At 38.8% G+C, this 20,071-nt stretch overlaps 1 long non-coding RNA gene across 1 annotated transcript; it reads right to left on the bottom strand.

The window, feature by feature from the left end:
* Positions 1-4,343: 4,343 nt before the first annotated feature.
* Positions 4,344-19,970, bottom strand: LOC138921557 (uncharacterized). Its single transcript, XR_011434199.1, has 2 exons — positions 19,781-19,970; positions 4,344-4,588 (listed from the first exon to the last, which is right to left on the bottom strand). It is a non-coding gene; the product is annotated as an uncharacterized lncRNA (long non-coding RNA).
* Between the last annotated feature and the right edge of the window lie 101 nt (positions 19,971-20,071).

Raw genomic sequence — 20,071 nt, 5'->3', positions numbered from 1 at the left:
AAAGAAGGAAATCCTTCCATTTGTGACAACATGGATGGTCCTTGAGGGCATTAGGCTAGAGAAATAAGTCAGACAGAGAAAGACAAATACTGTATGATCTCACTTCTATGTGGAATCTAAAAAAAATAATCCAAACTTGTAGAAAAGGAGATCAGACTTGTGGTTATCAGAGGTGAGGGGAGGGGGAATCAGAGGAAGGTGGTTAATAGGTACAGAATTCTAGTTATAAGACACGTAAGTACTAGCGATGTAACGTACTGCATGATGGCTAGCATTAACACCGCTGTGTGTTATTTAAGAAAGTTGTCAAGAGAGTAGTAGATCCTAAGGGTCTTCATCACAAAGAAAAAGTTTTTTTTCTTTGTTTGGTTTTTCTTTTTGTTGTATCTATATGAGACGATGAATGCTAACTAAACTCACTGGGTAATCACATCACAATATGTGAAAGTAAATCCGTCACACTGTACACCTTAAACGTATACAGTGATGTATTTCAGTTATTTCTCAATAAAACTTGAGGGAAAAAAGGCATCCTCAAGGAATTGCATATTTTCTGTCAGCAGGGTTGTTGGTCTTTTAAAAAACAAATGTCGTGCCTGGGATTCTTTTCAGTAGAACATTTTGTTACTTGATAAGTGGTGCATGTTTAATATGCCAAATCATATTTTCTGTCATTTCTTTAGTCTTTGAGTACAATTTTTGTGTTTGTGTGTGCATCTGTATGTTTTAAACTATTTTGACATAGTTTAAATGAGAATAGCTAAAAATAATGTGCTAAAGATGAATATTGTTAGCACAGAAATGTTTCTTTAAATCATGCATCATTTATTGATATGATCATTGAATTAACCTACACGTGTGTTAGTTTCTGACGGCTGCTCTAACAAAGTACCACAAACTGGCTGGCTTAAAACAACAGAAATTTTGGGGCTGGGCTGGTGGCCAAGTGGTTAAGTTCATGCGCTCTGCTTCAGTGGCCTGGGGTTCGCAGGTTCGGATCCTGGGCACGGACCTACACACCACTCAGGAGGCCATGCTATGGTGGTATCCACATGGAAGAACTAGAAGGACTTACAACTAGGATATACAATTATGTACTGAGGCTCAGGGCCAATCTTCCTCACCAAAAACAAAGCATACCTAAACAAAACCCAAAACCAACGAACAACCCAGAAATTTATTCTCTCACAGTTCTGGAAGTTAGAAGTCCAAAGGCCAGGTGTCAGCAGGGTCAGTTGCTTCTGAAGCTTCTGAAGGAGTCTGTGCTGTGACTCTCTTCTAGCTTCTGCTGGGTGCCTGGAAACCTTGGTGTTCCTTGGCTTGTAGATGAGTCAACACAATTACGGCCTCCATCATCATAGGGCATTTTCCTCCATGTCTTTCTCTGTGTCTCTTCTCTTCCATTAAGGACCTTAGTCATACTGGATTAGGGTCCAGCCTAATTCAGTAGGACCTCACCTTAAGTTGATTACATCTGCAAAGACCCTGCTTCCAAATCAGACCACGTTCTTGGCTATCTAGGGTTAGGACTTCAACATATCTTTTTGGAAGACACAATTCAACCCATAGCAATACGTAAAACTACATTTTTGTCATTACTTTTAAATTTATAGATGTCTTTAACATATATTTTCTCTTCTGATTTCAAATATGTCTCTCCTTTCACAATATACCTTCCTTCTCCTGGTAACTTGAAAGCAATTATTTTGACTCATAATTGTTTCATATTTAAACCTGGAACCATTAATATTTATGGTTAATATATGAGATATCACTGCTTAACTAATTAAACCAATGCAACGTGAAGTAGTCTAAATATTCTGAACATTTACATCAAAATGTGAATCATCTGATACTCTAACTCTCTTCCAAACCTCTCTCCATCTCTGACTGGGGTCTCTCAATATGGGAAACGGACAATTATATCTCATCATTTTTCAACTCCCTTATTCTGGAATATCCAAAAGTCACATAAGTTTTGGGTTAAATTTCATGTCCTAATAAAGATATGGCTTTCCTATTAACATGGGAGCTTGGTATGTACTCACAAAGACATGAGAGAGAGAGTGTGTGGGAGAAAGAACACAGTCATTGGACAGAACCTTGCATTTGAGACTTTGCTGGGCTGCTATACTGACCTTTTTTCTTTTTAAAGATTGGCACCTGCGCCAACATCTGTTGCCAATCTTCTTCTTTTTTTCCCCCTTCTCCCCAAACCCCACCAGGACACAGTTGTATATTCTAGTTATAGGTTCTTCTGGTTGTGCCACATGGGATGCCAGCTTGATGAGCAGTGCTATGTCCGCGCCCAGGATCCGAACCGGGGAAACCCTGGGCGCCCAAAGCGGAGTGCGTGAACTGAACCACTCAGCCACAATGCGGGCCTCTATATTTGCTTTTTAAGGTTGAACAAGTTATTTAACCTCATCTGTAAAATGGTGCTAGTTGTTTGCAGGATTAAATGACAATAGCTAATGTAGCTTATTAGCTTAATTGCTAATAGCTTCTGTAGCACTTACTATATGTCAAGCATTGTTCTAGGGGCTTTGCATATATTAACTTAAGGAGTTTTTACACAACATGTCTATGAGATAAGTACTATCATCATCCCCATTTTAGAGACGGGAAACAGACAAGGTTTAGTAGCTCTCCCAAGGTCAATTGACATGTAACGACAGAGCTGGAATTTGAACACAAGCGCTCTGGTTTCGAAGTCCATGCTCTTAATAACACCATATCACGTTTCCAGTAAGTCACTTATGGCAGAGCCTGACCCAGTGGTCTCTCTGCCTTTTGGCTGTTCATGTGGACATGCATTCATATCCCTCTATGTATCTGTGAATTAACGGAAATTCTGTTTTTACTGGAAAACTAGAGCTAGTGAGGAGCTGAAGATCCTGAGCTCTGAGAAAAAGTTTTATGTTAAAAAAAAATCAAGCATAATGTCTTTGGAAGACTGGGGAAACTGTTCTCTGCCTTTAAGCAGTACTGTGTTCTTTTTAATTAATTTAATTTTGAAGGTGCCCTTCTTCTCCCATGCCCTTTGCGACTGGCTGCCAGGAGAGTATCTTATCGTCTTTAACATGTACTATCGACTAGGAGTGTGTGTGGATGCATGCGGGCACTGGGGAAGACATACAATTTGCATGGGGAGTATTTAAATCACCCTCAAGAGTTTGAAACTGTTCAGCAACACTTAAGTGGCCTGACAATGCTACTAAACACAATGGAACATGAAAATACCCTCTCCACATACACAAGAAGGCATGTCGTACTCTAGGAATCGAACACTGTCTTCGATGAACTAATCTTGTAACTTCAACATTCACCAGGGAGCAAAGTATAATTGGAAAGTAACTTCAACTAGAAGTAACAGTCTAGCCCACTCATGCATCATGCAGCAGTAAAACTAAGGCTTGTTTGTTTAAGTGGACATGAAGAGTTAATTTCTGGCTCATGGCACTAGATAGTGGTGGTCCGCTATCTGAGGAGGGGCCCGGGGAATCTGGTAGGAGGGTAAATCAAAGGTGTCTGGCACATATGAGCAGCAGGCTGTGGGAAGCCCCAGTCTCATTGCTGATAACTTATCTGTCTCCTTCCACTGAAGCTGGATCATGGTATTTAAAATAGAGTCAGAGTATATTTTATGTTTGTGATACTATGGAGGTGTTTATATGAATTTAAATCTTTTAAAAGTATAAATTATGTCATATTTCAAACTTACCAAAATATGCAGAAAATGACACCCAGTTAGATATAAAAGATGTTCAGCTCCCTGGTTAATAGATTTTTTTTCTTGTTTGCTTGCATTTTTTTCTTTCTTATTTTCCTCCTCTAAAAAAAAGCTTATTTATACAGCATGGCGACTATGGTCAATAAAATTATATTGCAAACTTGAAAGTTGCTAAGAAAGTAAATCTTAAAAGTTCTTATCACAAGAAAAAGAGACTTGTGACTTTGTATGGTGACAGATGGTAACTAGATTTATTGTGGTGATCATTCTGAAATGTATACAAATGTCGAATCATTATGTTGTACACCAGAAAACGAATACAATGTTGCATGTCAATTTTACTTCAATTAAAAAAACTTGTTTATATAAAATTTCAAACCTATAGAAGAAGAAATAACACTCTTGTTTCTTTATACCTCTATCCACTTCCTCCAACTTCCCCGATTATTTGAAAGCAAATTTTATCACTTCATCCAAACACTTTTTTTAACGTTAAGATTTTAAAAATAAGGATTATTTCAATATATCCATGACATGATTATCTCACCTAAATAATTAATACTAATTTCTTAATGGCCTTGAGTATCCATTCAGTATTCAAATTTTCCTGTTTTTTCCATAATTTTTAAGTTTATTTGTTCGAATCAGAACCAAAGTAATGTCCATACATTGCAATTGATTAATAGATCTCTCAACTCTTTTGATCTGCAGATTCCTCGTCCCTCTCTTTTCTTCCTTGCAATTTAGTTGTTGAAGAACCCACACTCCAGATTTTGTCGATTGCATCGCTTTGGCTCCATTTAATATTTTTCTTTGTCCTCTGTTTTTCCATAAATTGGGAGTTGGATCTAGAAGCTTAAGCAGATATAAGTTCTTTTTTAGCAAGAATCTTTCACAGATATCTTGTGTATTTCTGTCAGGGGAATATAACGTTGGATTGTCTCTATTTTATGATTATTGCTCAGATTATCATCTTCTGTTTAAAGACAAAATGTTATCGATACAGTTAAAGCTCCCCCGTCCCTCAGTCCCTCTCCAGAGCTAACTACTACCCTGAACTTTGTGTGTTTGATTTTCATACATATTTTTACACCTTAATTACATATGCATATTTTATAAACTAGATTTAAAATGTGTTTGGATGTTTTTAATTTTTACACAATTAGAATGTATTTGCAGCTTTCTTTGGGCATTGATCTACGATGATAGATGAGAATCTAATTCACTTTATTTTTAACCACAATTTAATATTGCATCATATGAATGAATCCCAGTTTATTTATTAATTTGTCTACTTATAGATACATATGTCATTTCCATTTTCCCCTATTATAAACAGCACTGCAATGAGTATTCTTGTACTTGAATCCTTGTGCATAAGTACTCAAGTTTCTCTAGGGTAGGTACCTAAAAGGGAAATTTCTGGTTTGTAGTGATATACTGGAGCTGGCTTGTGCCAGTTCATGAGAGCCTACTGTTAAATTTTCAAAAGTTTTGTGAACTGATTTTTAAACACAGATATTATTAAAAATTAAATTATATAAACTTACAATTATATAAATTATACTAACAACAAAAGTAATAAATACCCAAAGTTCATCACTTACTAATTATTTTACCATCATTTACTATGCTTTGGTTGTACATTCTACAATTATCTATGGTCCTGAGGTTATTTATATCTATTTTATCCGTATGGAGGAGATACTAGATAATAGTGTGATACTGTTTATCTCTCCCCAACTCTGTGCTGAGTGGCACCACATTGGTAGCTTGAAATCAGCTGTGGTGGGAGTAGTCACACCACAGAAATTGGACACTACTACAAGTCAGGGCTTAATTTATTGTTTTGTTGATTGTCTAGACTTAAGAAAGTAAGAGGAAAACGTTAATAATGCAGATTGACGCTAAAAGCATAAGGTGTTTACAGTCCTTACATTGGGACTAGCCCAAAAAGTGAGGACAATTTTCTTGCAATATTCAAAAACTATTATCTGATAACATTTCCAATGTCACGTTAAAATTCTTTGGAAATTGATAGACTATTCAGTGAATGGTGGAACAATTTAGAGCCCTGACTCCCACCATACTCAAAAATAAGCTTCTCATGGATTAAAGATCTCAACGCAAAGCAGTTTTCTTTGGAAAGAAAACATAAGAGGATATCTTTGTGGCCAAGAAGAGGCACCACCCAGATCCATTTTCATGAGAGGTATCGTTGGCTAGCTACGAGCAGTATGGGGAGCTGTCAGCCTCCAGCTGTTGGCTTTGTCCAGATCCATCTCAGCATCAGCCCAAGTTCATGCTGTTCTTCCAAAGGCTGCCAGCCAATGACTGAGCAAGGTGGCAAATCAGGGTTCAAGCCATTTCCACCCAACGAGGGACTCCTTGAATGGGCAATCTTTGCTCTGGAGCTCCCATTGGGTTGGTAGAAACAGGGGTCAAATCTGCCCTGTGGTCCGACAGCCCCCTGCCCAATCCTGCTTTCTCTTTTTTTCTTAGGTGTTATGCCCCAATAAAACTTTTGCATACCTGACTTCATCTCAGGGTCTGCTTCGTCTTGGGGAACCCATCTGCAACTCTCTATGACTTTGACTTAGAAAAGGATTTTTCCTTTACTAGTTAAAAAGTTCCACAATGTGAGTCCATCATGTCTTTGCTGGAATCAGTGACTATATTGTGGCATGGATTGTATACCATTGTATTGAGTTTGTATTGAGTTTGGAAATTTAAACCTGAATTCAGACTAGGTTCTAGAAGCTGAAACACTAAGAGTGGTTGTCTTTGGGTGGTGAAATATTGGCTGAAATTTTTCTGTTTGCTTACCCATATTTTTTCTTTGATCTACAACAAACTTATTCTACTTCTGTAGGAGTTAAGTAAAAAAACGTATTTCTTTACTATCAGTGTTTATAGTAACAGCTCGGAGGTTGATCATTAATTCTACTCAATTAAACAAACATTTATTGAGAAACATCAAGTTGTCAGGCATTGTCCTAAAACAGCAGGAGATTCAAATGCAAGTAAGGTTGTCCTTGCTCCCAAGGATCACACAAGTGAGAACAAGGCAGGAGACACCTTGTGGGAGTGTTTTGATCAATTGATTGTATTCTATCTTAATTTGTTTTGGTCAAATTAGCTTTGTTGAGAAACTTTTTATGTTTCAGTTTTAGGTGATAGCATCACTACATCTAGAAAATTACCTTTCTAGATTTACTTAAGGGGAGAAATCATCCTTTTTTGATGATACAGGTTCTTTGTCACCTTATTTCAAAATAGCACTAGGATGTGTCTGTGGTGTAAGTGGGAAATTTCTTCCAGTACTTAGCTGGTTAGCTGGCACTCCCCCGTGTACATCAGCCACATCCCCCTCAGCTGGGGGCAACATGTGGGTGTCGCAATTATAAATAGAAAGGCTGTGCAAACATGCAAGCGTGCTCTTCTCCTTCTACCACACACGTTCCTGCTCTGAGATCCCTCTCTTGATCTCTCATGCTCAGCCCTTTCCTCCCTAGAGTGGCAAGAAGATGAGCACCATATGTTGAGAAATAGGAGTAGGAATGAACATTGCAGCAGTGGCAATAAAATAAGATACAATTTTCAAAAAGCTATTTAGATTAACAGTGCATGAAGAATCTGTACGAATGAAAAGGAAACAGTTGTGCTGTAAGATTTTGAAAGAAGCTGGCCAAAAATCCCTTATGACAGAGAGAAATATGAGTCTGATGAGGCCAGTGACACTAGACTAAACTCCGTGATAGTGATGATTTAGAATCCGGCGTTGCAAAGTTTTTAGTTCTGTGTGTAAATTCTAACACCCCCACATCCACGGGATCTGAATGAGAAAAGATGCTCTAACTCATCTCAGTCAGCCTTCAAAGGAAAGCTAATCAGAAGATGGGCTGCGGGAGAGGAGAGAGGACTGGTTTTATGTGTAACCTGTCAGGGCAGTAGTCTCTGAATTTAGTCTTTCCAAACAGAAAAGATTGCTTATTGTTTTCCTTGTAGACCTATCACACATCTGGCAATGTCCCAAAAACTCAATTTATCCTCTGGGGTCTTAGAACCAGAAAAAGACAAAGGAGAGACTTTTCTCATGGTCACTCAAAGGAAATGGAATGAAAATCTTGTGCAGCTGTAGTTAAAAAGGAATAGCCTTGAAGACTAAGAAAACTTCCATGCAATTTGTTTGGGCTATTTTTGAATTTAAAGTGGAAGGGCCTGAGAAAAGGCAATAATAAAAATATTTCATAGTTTAGTTTAGTTGCATTTTGTTGAAGCTCTTACGGCCAGATATTTAGGGAAGAAAGAGGAAACTGCAAAGTCATGAGTCCACAGTGGCGTATGTAGTGCTTATGGAATTAAAATGATGGACACACACACCCAGGCTTGGATCTAAGAATTCAGGGCCTGAAGGCCCTGATGAGCCAAGGACTGGCCTTTACGCCCTTCTTTTCACTGACTCCGCCTCCCAGACCACAGAGCATCCATGAGAGTTTAGCTATTTCATGATCCTCCGCTTAGCACGAGTAGTGTTTTTCATCTATTTAAGACACCTTTTTTTTCACGTCTTTATTTATCTAAAAATTGAATATATCTTATCTTGTGGCCCATTGTTATGTAATTGGCAATATTTCTTTCTTTCCTGGTGGTAAATAAAATAATGGTTCATTTTATAATAGATTAAGTGAAATGCTACAATAATAATATCACCTCCAGTTTTGAGGGCTTTCTTTGTATTAGTCATTGTGCTGAATGCTATACAATGAGTATTTTGTGTCACGTAATCCTCACAAGAAAAAGTATGAGGATTAGGGGCCAGCCCAGTGGCATAGTGGTTAAGTTCACGCACTCTGATGGCGGCCCAGAGTTTGCCAGTTCGGATCCCGGGTGTGGACCTACATACCACTTCTCAAGCCATGCTGTGGCAGGCATCCCACATATACAACAGAAGAAGATGCACACAAATGTTAGCTCGGGGCCAATCTTCCTCAGCAAAAATGTGAGGATTGGCGGCAGATGTTAGCTCAGGGCCAATCTTCCTCAAAAAAAAAAAAGGTATGAGGATTAACTTCATCTCATGTATAAGAAAACAGACTGGGAGACTTTTGCCTTGAAAGAAGTAAGGCCTTCCAGAATGCAGGTCTATCTAAATTCAAACTCTATTCTCTCTGCTCTATGTTACATTGCCTCTCAAGATAACAACAGCTGCCTCTTTTTACCTTGCCCTAATAATAATAATAACAACAACATCAACAATGGCCTAATAATAGCAGCACGCACTTACATGGCATTTATACATGGTGTGTGTGTATATATATATGTATACACTCATTTAATACAACACACCTTTAAAGTAGGTACCATTTACTATTGTTATGTTCATTTCACAGAAGAGGCAACTGAAGCACAGAGACATTGCCCAAGGGCACACAGCAATCAGTGGCAGAGCCAGCATTGATCCAGGCAGGCAGTGTGGCTCCATTGTCTTGACTGACTCATCTTGCTCCCTCACTAGGAGTAACAATCAACATTAGGGTACTTTCCTCCCAATAAGAGCTCACAGCTGAGTGTCCACAGGCTTTGACCACAATTCATCCATGCGTTTTCAGGAAGCAGGTCAATTTATATTCTAGTTCGTTATCTTTTTCCCTCAGGTCCTGTATGCCTCACTATAGAACAGGAATGCATATAATGCTACTCCTTCAGGGGATTTATTGAAGTATCAGCGCTTAGCCATATAAAAACATTAGGATAAATTATTGGGTAAAAGAGAATGGAAGTAATATATTTCGTACTTAATATGACCTAAGCATTTTGCTTATGTTAGACATAGAATTCTCATAACAGTCTATGATTGTTCTTCCACTGTCGATGAAGAGGCTGAGTAAAGACGAGACATGCAATAATCTGAACAAAGTCACATCAATAGTCACAGAACAGGTTTGTCTGTAGCGGCCAAAACTTAAGTGGTCAATAAAGGGAAGGATAGGGAGAGAGAAAAATCTGAGGTGGAATAGAGCATGGGCCCCAGTTGTGGCATTTGAATCGGTCTAGAGGCCAGAGAGGGTAGGCAAGGGAGCTGTAGAAGCTCAGTGAGAAAAAGCATGAGAGGAGGAGTAATTTGCCATGTTGGGGAGGACAGTGGAGTGTAGATATTTTGCAGGAGTGAGAGGTAAGCTTGGCTAACATTTCATTTCATAATGCTCAGCTTTCAAAGACCACATAAAAGTTTGCACCTGCTTAGGAGCCAGTGTGAGGCCATTAGAAGTCCCCAATAAGTGTCTGAAGGACAATATCATAATTAATTAAATGAAATGATTATGTAATGAACATGAGACAGCACATCCATTAAACTACAGCTGAGATTAATGGAAATTCTACAGTTAAAACTCAAAATCTGGCAAATGAGATAGCAAATTTGGCCAAGCTTTTACCACAAATCTGCTGCTTTTAAAAAATAGCCAAAGATCTTCAAAATCATGCCCAGGCGATTGAAAAAGCCAGCGTGTGATTTACAATATGCCACTGAATTTGCAGAGCGTTGGAAGGAGGTTCACTTAAACCTCATGAAGATGATGATTTAGAGCATGGAATGGAGCCACCAGTGTGGGCAGAAGCAGGAAAGGTTATTGCAAAAACAGCTTGTCTTCTCTTGCGTGGAAAAAAACCAGAAGCAGGGAGGAGCTGTAGTCAATCAGCATGTCTAAATGACTCTATCACCCTCAAAAATGCAGGTCAACATTGGGCTTTTCAAAGTTAAGATGGATTTCACTCCCCTCCGTCCTCCCTCCTCCCCCGACTCAAGATCCCACACCACCATCCTCCTAATCACTACAGGATGGAATCAGCAATGAACTGGAACTGAGATTTGGAACAGAGCACTGCGAAATCAATACACCAGCTGGAGCAGAAAGTCCAAGACACATAAATTTCTTGGAAAATGACCCTGCATTTTGGCAATTATTACTGTGAATGAGAATACTACAGAATCTCAACCCAGGACAAAGTAGCAGGATTTTTTTCTCCAAATTCCTGTACAGTATGTTTTCTGTACTTTAGCCCTGACTCACAACGGCAGGAAAGTTTGAATAAGGTTTATTCCTGAACGACCTTGAAGGATTCTATGCTATACAATAATATCTGACTTCACGATAGACAAGCTAGTGAAACTTTGAACTGCTTTTATTCACTATGAAGATTTTTCTTTTGAAGAAAGTATATTGTAAACGTATTTCTGTGGAATGCTTTAAAAATGAAAAACACAACAAACTTAGAATCCAACGTTTACAGTTCCCAGTGCAGAATTGGTATACAAGTCAACCTTACCTAGAACCTCCCGTAATTAGGAGCCCACAGAGGAGAAAGAGAGGCCCATGATAAGTGAAGGACTGTTGGCATTTTGCCGACTTACTCCTCTGGCCAGCGTACAGTAGGGGACGTGAATAACTCCAGCTTATTCTATAGTAAATAGACCGAGCAAGTCCTAGGATCTTTCTCCTGCAGAAATTAGTGCTCCTCATTAAAAGTCTAGAAATGATTTGATTGTGACCTGGAGTTTGGGCAATCAGACAGAATAAAAGACCCATTTCACATTTTTTCGATGTAGGCATTTCATTTTTTTTGCCTCCATGTATTCTTGTATTCTCTCGATTAACTTCTGAAAAGCAAGGGATGAACGAAAGCGAAAATAGCTTAAGAACAGGAACTCTTCTTGGAGTTAAAGTCCTGAGTTCTAGTCACAGCTCAGCCATTTAAGTCTGGTCTTGGACAATCTTAACTTCTGAGCCTCAGTTTTGTTTTTTTGGTTAACCCCTTTATTCAAGCTATATTTACTGCGTGTCTCCTATTGTGCTGGGCCCTGGATTGGACACTGAGGTTACAAAAGTGAACACTATACACGCAGACTCTGCCCTCATGAAGCTTATAGTTAATGGAGATATTGAACAAAACGTTGTATTAATAATTAGTTGATTACAGTTTTGATAAGTGTTAAGAAGAAACAGTAAAGATTGACTTTTCATAATGGAGGGTCCTAACCTTGCTTTTGTGGGTCCTAAATGATAAAATGTGGTTGGCACGTAAAGGTACAAAAAATGGTAGCTGAATCTGAAAACATGCTGTTTGGCTAGTGGAAAAACTGGCAAAAAACCAAGATCAAAGTTTTCTATGCCCATTTTAGTCCTCTTCCCCATCAGAAAACTGAACAATATTCTTAGATGCTGGCAGAGGGAAAAGGAAGAATTTCAGGCAGCAGATGATTTACCTTGAGGAGAGAGAGAAAAAATATTTCAAGGATTCAAATTTAGTATGTCTCTTGGAATACATAAACCTTAAAAATGCATGTAATTTTTTCCTTTTTTTTAACATAATGCTTTAGTTTCTTACTCAAAACTTAAATCATTTGACAAGTGATTTCTTTTTTTTAATGAAAGAGGCTTAGAATGTGAAGCAACGATTCAAGCGCCCTTGGGTAAGGGATGTAATTGAAATGAATTTCATTCAATTTTGTGCAATTCACCACATTTTGATGTGGAAAAAAATAAAAGGCATCTAGCTTGGTAACTGAATGGAGCCTTGTTCTGATACCATTCATCACATACAATGACTATTCTGCTCTAAACCAAACTACAAATGGAATATTACAGACCCCAGAGGCAGCTTAGGAAGCTTCATAATGGCTCACCTAATGAACTAAATCTAGGGAGAAAAATACTGCTTTGTGTGCAGTGGCTCTTTGCAAGTCATTGCTTGAGCTATTTAGGATAGCCTGTGTTATTGTGACCATTTTGAAGATCAAGAAACCAAAACAAAATAAAGGAGGAAGTTACTTCCTTAGGGAAATGTTATTAGTCAGAAGTCAAGTCAGAAATACTGTTGTCTGAGTCACCTCGGCTGGATTTGGCTTCTGGGGATAGTGGTATGATGAGAGGGAAATGGCAAAATGAAGGAGGGGGATGGAAAGAAAAAAGAAGCCCATTTAGAAAGAGAGGGGAAAGAAGAAGTTGAGAGAGAGAAATCTTAAAAGGAGTGCTTCTTCCCTATTAATTTAGAGTGGCTGATGATGCTTTGGAAGAAATTTCAATGAAAATAAAATCTTTGGGAAAGTTTTTCTTTGATTGTTTTTGAATGAAATCTCATATTCTGATAAATCGAAGGTTCAGAAGAGCAAAACCTGGAAGGGATAATTTAATAGGATAGAAAGTGGAATCAAGATTCAAAGAATTTTACAGATGGGAAAACTGGCTAAAAACCAAGAGTATAAAATGTAGAATTGATCAGGGGACTAGCCCCATGGCCGAGTGGCTAAGCTCTCACGCTCCGCTTTGGCGGCTCAGAGTTCATCGGTTGGGATCCTCAGCATGGACCTACACACCGCTCATCAAGCCATACTGTGGCGGCGTCCCACACAGAAGAACTAGAGTAACCTACAACTAGGATAGACAACTATGTGCTCGGGCTTTGGGAAGAAAAAAAAAGAGGAAGATTGGCAACAGATGTTAGCTCAGAGCAATCTTCCTCACCAAAAAAAGCATACTTTAAAAAAAAATGCAGTATTGTCGGTTCTAGATATAATGTGTCGGTTGTACAGATGAGTCATAAAATAAGAAAACATTATGTAAAAAAAGTTACAAAAGAGATAAATTAGGGAGTAATTATTTGTGTGTATATACATGTATATATATATATATATATACTTTTGTTTTGCAGAAGAATTGATAGAAAGCAACTGATACATTTAAAATGTGATTCTTGCATGATTGGCGAACAATATTTAAAAATCCCCTCTTTTTCCACCCTCATGGGTTTGCAGTCTTAGCTCTCGTGATGGGCTGGTCAGGGGCGAGTGTGCACTCCCGTGTTGCACACTGGCTCAAGGTTTCTAGCCTTGAGAGCTCAGTTTGCTGTAGATGCCCTTGTTGAACTGGCAGTCTTGGTCAGGAGGAGAAGTAACAGGGGAAGAAAGTGTATGAGGGTTAATTACTAGAAAGAGAATGTGTAGATTTGAAGGTATTTAAATGTGCTACCAAGTTGGGGGAGAAACAGACAAAATCAGGTGGTGAAACTAGAATGTTAACTTTCTTTGAAGCACAGAGATAAGGTGAGTCATGTATCTAAGTAGGCTAATGTTTCAGTAAAGGCAGAATTTAAAATCCTCCAATCCCAGCTGTCTTGGCTGGGGCTCTCTCCCCATGTTAATGTCATGACAATGACAAAAGATACAATTGCAGCATTATTCACAACACCCAAGATATCTAAAAAATCTAAGTGTCTGTCAACAGAGAGGTGGATAAAGAAGACGTGGTGTGTATGCACAGCGGAATATTATTCAGCCTTGAGAAAGAAGGAAATCCTGCCATTTGTGACAACATGGATGAAACTTGAGGGCATTATGCTAAATGAGGTGAATCAGACAGAGAAAGACAAATACTGTATGATATCACCTACATGTGGAATCTAACAAAGCTGAACTCATAGTAACAGAGAGTAAAACGGTAGTTACCAGGGGCAAGGGTGTTGGGAAAATGGGAAGATGTTGGTCAAAGTATACAAACTTCCAGTTATACGATGAATAAGTTCTGGGGATCTAATGTATAGCATGGTGATTATAGTTAATAACACTGCATTATATACTTGAAAGTTGCTATGACAGTAAATCTTAAATGTTCTCACCACAAAAAAGAAATGGTAATTATGTGACGGGATGGAAATGTTAGCTAATGCTATGATGTAATTATTTTGCAGTGTATAAGTGTATCAAATCAATATGAGGTATACCTTAAACTTACACAACGTTAAATGTAAGTTAATCTTAATAAAACTGGAAAAGGAAAAGACAGATGCAATTGAAGTAAATAGTAACAAGAAGCAGAGCAACCCGTGGTTTAGTTAGCCACATTTTGGGAGGAAATCTTGGTAGAGGAGTCAGTCTCTGAGAGGGTGGTGCTGCAGACAAAAGATCAAATCATGAAGGAGGGAATTCAAGTTATGGACAAAAAGGTAAAATGAAGCCTGCATACTCAAGTGCCTCTGGGATACTGGAGAATGGCCCAGCAGTGTTGATAATAAACATTTGGTTCAATATGCACATTTCTTGCTTGGTCCGGTCATCTGCCTTCCTGCTTGGAAGTAACCTTGGTGTGGGAAGTTGTAGAAACTCAATCTCTTGGAAACCTGAGCAACTGGGCTGAGGATCGCAGAAATCGTCTCAGCCTAAAGCTAGAATTGTTCTATCTGCCCTACGTGATCGCTCCATGAATTGTACCAACCCAGAAAGGGAATAGGAAGGGAGTCGATACTCTCCACCATTCACTGGTCTCTCCCCAACAGGCTGGAGTGAGCCTAATCTCTAAGGTGAGCAATTTCAAAAAAGATGCCTCTTTGAACCCTAATTGGCTGCTCTAGACATTCTTTCTCTTCCACCCACTATGCCAGCCTTCTGTTTTGTATGAATTAATGCTAAGCCTGTGAACGTAAAACAAATTGTGTGTGTACTGTGGACCACACACATTGATTTTTGTACTGTCCTTGTTGATTTTTGTACTATCACACTTTTATAACCAACTATTAGGCCTTTTCCATCTTTAAGAGCTATGACTTTTCTAGAACACATCTGTCACTATAAACTGAGTTCTTCTGCCATCTTAAATCGTGAACCTCTGTATGATAATTTGGGGATGTAGAACATGTTAACTTCGGGGCAGTTAGAAAAGAGGGGAAAAAGCATGTATAGTTGATAATCTTTTTTTAAATTTAGTAAATATTTATTGAGTACATAGTATGTGCCAGGTATTGCATGTATGTACTTGAACTACTGGACAAATTGATGCTCAATCAGAGTCTTTCAAGAACATGCTTTCAAAAATAAATAATTGTTTATAATGAGCACATTAGTCATGGAAACACGATGGCTTCCAAAGTATTTAAAATATTTTGTACTGTTTAGTAGTTTAAGCTTTTTTTTACAATTTTGTTTATAATATTAAATGTTCATGAAACTCCCTTTTTATAGATAACATAAAGGGACACTTCAGCCATATCTTTACTGGAGTTATCACAACTTCTAAATTATTGAAATAAGGCTTGGGTTATTACAGTGGCTTTCTTATTTCTACTTAAAATAAATTCTCCACCCTGAAGCCAGATAATTTTATTGTATTGTTAATTTAATTTATGCCACCTCCCTGCTTAAAACTCCCTATTGGCTTCCCATTTTTAAAATTTTTGAGTCTTTTAATATACATTATAAGTATTCTAGACCAATTACATTTTGTTGTATGTAACATATTTACAAAACAAAAACATTACAATACATATGAATGAAATTGAATCTGATTAACAACAAGCTTTGTCAGCTATTTAAAAGGAATGCAAAAACCTATTTGTCTGCATATGTTAAAAGTTTTGAGATATTGATCCAGAATTATAATGTATCCAGAAAAGAGATGTGGAGAAAATCCCCAAATTTTAGGAAAAAAATAAAACTCCTAACCATAGTCTTTTTGGTTCTAAATTCTAGAGAAAGCGAAGTGACTACCTTTTTCCTCCTTTCTATATTATTTCTCTAGTTGATAATCTTCTTGTAACCCTTTTACTGAGGTATTACATACTATAAAATGCATGAGTATTAAGAGAACAACTCAATACAATTTTATATATGTATACACCCTAATAACCACCACTTGGATCTAGATTAGAATGTTTCCAGCACCCCAGAAGGTTTCCTTAGGCCCCTCCCAGTCAACATGCCCTCAGTAGAGAATCTCTGTTCTACTTTTGTCACCATGGATTGCATTCCCCATTCTTCACCTTCATATGAATGGAATCATACAGAATTTATTCTTTTGTGTCTGCCTTCTCTTGCTTAATATCGTGTCTATAAGATTCATCCATGTTGTTGCATATACCATTGGTTTATACTTTATATTGTTGAGTAGTAGTCTATTATACGAATATACCAAAATTGATTTATATAGGTTCCTGTTGACATTTGGATTGTTTCCAGGTTTTAGCTCTTACGGATAAAGTTGCCATGAACATTCTTGTACATGTCTTTCGGTGGATATGTATGCTAATTTCTCTTAGGTGTACACCTAGAAGTGGAATTTCTATGTCATACGGTATTGTGCATGTTATACTTTAGCAGATACTGCCAAAGAGTTTTCCAGAGTGGTTCACCAAGTTGCATTCCCATTAACAATGTATGGGAGTTCCAATTGTTCCAAATCCTCCCCAACACTTGGTATTGTCAATCTTTTTACGATTTTAGCGTCATGGTAGGTGTATTGTGAAATCTCTGGGGTATTAATTTGCATTTCCTTGATGACTAATAATGTTGAGTATTTTTTGATGTGCTTCTTATCCATTTGGATATCTTCTTTTAATGAGGTGCCTGTTCACGTCTTTGGTCCACTTTTTGGATTGTTTGCTTTTTTAAAAATTGATTATTAGATTTTTAAACATTTTGGATAGGAATCATTTGTCAAATAGATACATATAGATATGTCAGGTATAGGTGTATATAGACATGTCAGATATAGGTGTATATATCCCTTAGGCTGGCCTATAAGACAATGTTCCAGAATGGTCTTGAAAAGGCACACTATCAACATTTTGCTTTATTTCCACAGTGTGGATAAGTTTTCCTAACACAGAAAACATTTTTGCCATGTTTAAAAGAATTAACATCACTAACTTATGGCTCTTCAGCTGTTCAAAGGTACTTTTCTTTCCAGCTAATGGCATATCCTAGGAATGAATGTTGAGAGTAGCCAAAAAGAATTGCTTTCATTTAAAAACAGGAAAAGGCAAAGTCATAGAACAAAAATCGTCACCACTCCCACCACCCACTCTCTCATATATTTAAATTCATGACATCACACCATGGTCCAAAACACTCTGTTTCTAACAGACTTCACATTAACAGAAATAAATGTAAGAAAGATAAAGGCAGGAAGCCCCAGAGGTTTATGGGGCTTTTTCATTAACGAATGCTCCCCACTTATTTGGTGCCCTAGAAATTTGTATATCCTGGTAAAATAGGCTTTATTAGAATTTTAGATAGGTACGGTGTAGTCCTTTCCTTTCCAAAGTGAGAGGCCCAATCTCATGCTGAAGGCTTTAGAAATGGGCATAATTTCACTGGAGATTGTAACCTGGAAATCAATTCTCTTACAACCATCTCTGACTGTATACGCCTTGGACAGTGTTTACATGTGGGGACAGAGACCTCAGAGAAACTCTGTATTAAGATTTGTTTATCATTCACAATCGAAGCTACTTAATAACTTCAGTCGGCTGTCAGAATTCTGAATTGTGTTAGGGTGTGCTGGATATCTTCCATTTGCCTCTTCATACCACTCAACACCCTTCTTCTCTCTGCTTCTTACCCTGGGAGGCTGAGCTTTAATGAATTAAATCAACAAGCACCTCTGCCCTCTGGCTTCCAGTAGGGTTTAGTCAATGGGAATCCCTGACAGGAGACTGGAGAATGAGATAGGGTATTAATAACCCTGACCCTTTCCCTGTGAAATTGCCCAGAGCTGGCTGTGTCCCTCTTCTGAAGGTCCATAGTCTTTCCAGTCTTTCTCTCCTGGGTTTCTGATAACCCCCGTCTTCACCCTTTGGCCCTGGAGGTGGAATGGTTCTACTGCTGGTGGCCCAGGTTCCTGCACCATCCTTGGTAGCTTCCCAACACTGCCACGCCTGTGCAATTAGTCCCTTTGTAAATAAACCTTCCTTAAACTTGATCCTAATTTGGGAGTGCCATCTGCTTCCTGCTGAGACCCTAAGTGATACTTGATTCAGAGATTACTGGCCATGCCAGTTCCCTTGGGAGAACAGTTCCAAACGTGTTTTGGAGCTGAGGAGTTCACGTCAGATCTTGCTGGGGAATCCTGAAGGCTGAGGGGGCAGAGACCAGAGGCACTGGTGTTCCCATACACTGTCCTCTGCTACACGAGAACAAAGTAAGTGTAAGAATATCGAAACCTAGAAGACTTCTTTGGAGGCCTTGCTGGGGTGGGTGGGCTGTGAAGTATCCCTGAGGGTCCTGGCAAACTCCGCAGTGATGGTAGAGACCTCAGAAGGGCCAGGTGGGCTGGGAAAAGCCTCCAAACAATGAAATGGACGTGCCAAACTTTACTGAAGATTAGGGAAAATAAAAGGTATAACAGCGTATGAAGGAAACAATTTAAAACGCTTCCTTAGAGGTAACTTCTTCCCATGTTCAAGGAACCAGAGGTTCAAACACCAAAGAAGTTGATCGGTTCATTTAGAATCCCCTTGAGGATGCTCTTAGAGTCTGGCTTAAGTGTTTTATGTCCCTGTCCCCTGCCAGGGGGGTTCTTTCTTTTAGATTCTGTATAAAAACTCTACCTCCCATTTGAGAACTCCTAATCTTATCAGAGTTTGTAATAACCCCAGGATCCGGCCTCTTTTGTCTTGTACTTAATATCCCTAAACCTGGGTCTTGAGTCTTAGAACAACCTCAGCAGGCCACCCCAGGGACGGCTTCGGACCTCCTAACTCCTCAAAAAGCCAGAGTGGAGAAGAGCGTTCACAGTGTTGGTCAGCCTTCACCTTGTGAGGATGAGTGTGATGCTGGCCCCAGGGTGATGGCTGACGTGAGGCCCGTGTTAGTTCTGACAGACGACAGGCTCCTCAACCCTCAAGGACAGAATCACTTTCCCAGTCTCTTCCTTTGCAAAGCTCTCTAGCCCTGTCTTCTGCAGAGTTACCCTTCCACATTATTATGCAGAATGCTTTACTCAGTTTCTTCCTTTCCCAAACTCCATCTCTGTCCCTTTCCACATTGTGACCTCTAGTCCTAATAGGATTAAAGAACATGCTCTTTATAGAGTGACATACATCTTAATGGATATTTCTTTGCGCGCGCGCACACACACACAAGCTTTGACCTTCAAAGCATTTAAGTTCAAAGTCCTATATTACTTTCAGTCTTAGACGAAAACTAGTAGTACCTGCCCCATTCTTCCCCACTCCCTATTCCCATCCCCTTAAGCACCTCTTTTTTAGCTGTTTTACCTTGTATGTTTACCTAATTCTAAAAATGATGCTTCATCCGAAATCTCTGGATTTCTCTTTCTTTGATCCTCCTGCTTGTGGATACTGTGAGGAGCTGTTCTTTAGGAACGAAGGACTCAGTCCGCCGGCTGCTCCAAGTGCTGCTGGAGCACAACCCTCAGTCGTCAGCTGTCTTCAGGAATTGCCTCTGCTGAAGAGAAACATCTCTCTGCCAAGGTCACAGCCTCTTCCCAGGGAGGCCCACATTCAACAAGTTATATACAAAGGGCATAAATTACCAGCCTCTGGTCT

This window comes from Equus caballus, chromosome 30 (assembly GCF_041296265.1).
Source record: "Equus caballus isolate H_3958 breed thoroughbred chromosome 30, TB-T2T, whole genome shotgun sequence".
Classification (NCBI taxonomy): Eukaryota; Metazoa; Chordata; class Mammalia; order Perissodactyla; family Equidae; genus Equus; species Equus caballus.
This window is presented reverse-complemented; position numbering and strand designations above follow the sequence as displayed.